The sequence below is a fragment of the Cyprinodon variegatus genome, unplaced genomic scaffold, assembly GCF_000732505.1.
Source record: "Cyprinodon variegatus isolate N-32 unplaced genomic scaffold, C_variegatus-1.0 Scaffold1107, whole genome shotgun sequence".
Lineage (NCBI taxonomy): Eukaryota > Metazoa > Chordata > Actinopteri > Cyprinodontiformes > Cyprinodontidae > Cyprinodon > Cyprinodon variegatus.
In genome coordinates this window covers 34,992-37,255 of record NW_015151560.1, presented here as the reverse complement: position 1 = coordinate 37,255, position 2,264 = coordinate 34,992, and the positions used below count along the sequence as shown (strand labels likewise).

Sequence of the window (2,264 nt, the reverse complement as noted above, 5' to 3'; positions counted from 1 at the left end):
CTGCTCTGCACACATATCCTGCTGTGTGATTCTGTCCATTAATGAGGTAGGAGTTCTGTTCAGTCCAGTTGGTTCCGCCAGTCAGCAGCTCTAAGCTGTAGGAGCTGCTGGATTTTGCTGGAACCACTTTATACCAGAAGAACCTCCATCCTGCAGATGGATGCTCCAACCCCCCACAGCTCAGAGTCACTGAGGCTCCAGGACTCAGCCATGATGGAGACACAGAGAGGACAGGCGGAGGTTTATCTGAGGGAGACACAGAGAGGACAGGCTGAGGTTTATCTGCTGGAAAGAGAGTTTTCCCGAGTGAAAGAACTAATTGGAACTATTTTGTAAGACCAACTTCTATTTGTCAAATTCAATTGCTGAATAATTGTATGATTTCTTGCAAAACTCACAGTTTTGAAAACTATAACAGAGCATATAGCTTTTAAAGTTTTTAGAATTATTTCTTAATCCCAGGATTTTTTTTCATCCTTTGCTTATTACCTAATATATCCAGACAGGCAGTTTTCACTGAACTTAGACTTTAATTATACTTTTTCAGGTCATTTTAAATGTGTTTTTTTTTTCATTAAAAAAAATGACAACAAACTGACTATTTGTCAAACTGTTGTCATTTTTTAATACACCTCTCTCTAGCTTTTGAAATATACACTAAAAACACATAGCAACAAAAAACCAACACTTAGAGCAAACAGTCTGTATTTCAAATGATTTTGAGTCCCTTTTAAAGACTAATTTTATGGAAGTTGTTTCCTAATACAGTTTAGATCTCTCAGGCTGCTGTTAGAAATAGATTTTTCATCAGTTTTTATATTATTTTAACATTCTTTTAAATGTAGTGCTGTATTGTATTGCCTATTATATGTGTTCTATTTCTTTGTTTTTATTACTGCATTGTAGGTTACTTTGTTCAAATTGTGCGTGTAAAATTCCCTATACTGTAATTAGTTTGATTGATTCATTCATAACATACTTAAGAAAAAGAGCAAGTCACCTCTGCAACCCAATAAACCACCTTCTCCTTGTTGTTAGGAAGGTTAGTTGGTAATCTGCTAAATATGTGCTAATTATTTAATATACTGTTGTTTTCTGATGAAACAAAAATTCCAAGTTATCTTATTTTGTTTTTATTTTAAAACCACTCTGCAAAGCTATTAGTGTAGAACTGTGGCACTGTCTAATTTTTTCTTCATTTTTTATTGTGGGTGATTGTGGTCTGATTTAAAAGTTGATTCCCAGGTTTTGATATTTAGTTTCATGCACATATTTACTTTTATAAAGAAATATTTCATCAAAGATTTATAATTTCATTTACTTCAAAGTAAAAACAATAATTATGATTGTGTAAACATGAGAAACTCACTTAATACAGTTATTTGGAGAAGTCCCCACTCTGTTGTAATATAGCCACCTGTTCTTCCTCTGCATCGATAATTTCTACTGTCAGCTGCAGTAATCCTGTATTCACTGGATGTTGCAGAGTTACTGTTGCTTGGAATCCATTCATACGTCCACTGAGCTCCTCCACCTCCATGGATCTCACATCTCAGAGTGACTGTCTCTCCTCTGAACATCTGAGACCAGTTTGGTTGTTGGGTCACAATCGGTGTGATGCGAACTGTTTACATGATTAAAGAGAATCAAGAGAAATATCTTAACAGCTTTCATTATGACTGACAAAACTAAACAAAACGCTCACTGTTAGAGGTGGATAGGATAAAACTGAAACTTTCTAAATAATTGACGTGGATAAAATTAGGTATACAGTATGTATGTACTGTGGCAAGATAAGTCAACAATTTGAATCAAATATGTTAGATATGTTGATGCTGTAAACTCCTGTATCAATATTAAAATAGAAAAGTCATTATGTCTAAAGGTCTGGACACAACATGAATGGTGCTTTGAAGTATCATCTTTATATAATTGAATTACAGATTTTAGTTCATAAAAAGACTTGTTAAAATTCAAAGCGCTTAGGTTGTGAAATATAAGTTACACCCGAAAGGTTTTTCAACACACATTACACTGTAAGAATGTTTGTTTAATCCCTTCATGTCAGGGTTTGGTCGAGGTTTGAGGACCCAAATGCAGAGGCAGGGAGGCAGAGGTGAGTTTTTGAAGATTTAATGAGAGGTAAACAAATGACTGAGACAGGAATCCAAAAATCCAACAAGAAAAAAGTTAAACAAACCAGAAACCATGGGGACATCAGGGGAAAGCAATCATGACAAGGTAAGACACTGTAAGATGGTGTA

General features: G+C 34.8%; 1 long non-coding RNA gene across 1 annotated transcript in view; it reads right to left on the bottom strand.

The window, feature by feature from the left end:
• Positions 1-6: 6 nt before the first annotated feature.
• Positions 7-2,264, bottom strand: part of LOC107101516 — a 5,223-nt gene continuing 2,965 nt past the window's right edge. Inside the window, exons 2-3 of the long non-coding RNA XR_001482083.1 lie at positions 1,370-1,624; positions 7-246 (exon numbers count right to left, since the gene is read on the bottom strand). This is a non-coding gene — a long non-coding RNA (uncharacterized LOC107101516). The remainder of the gene's footprint in view (positions 247-1,369; positions 1,625-2,264) is intronic.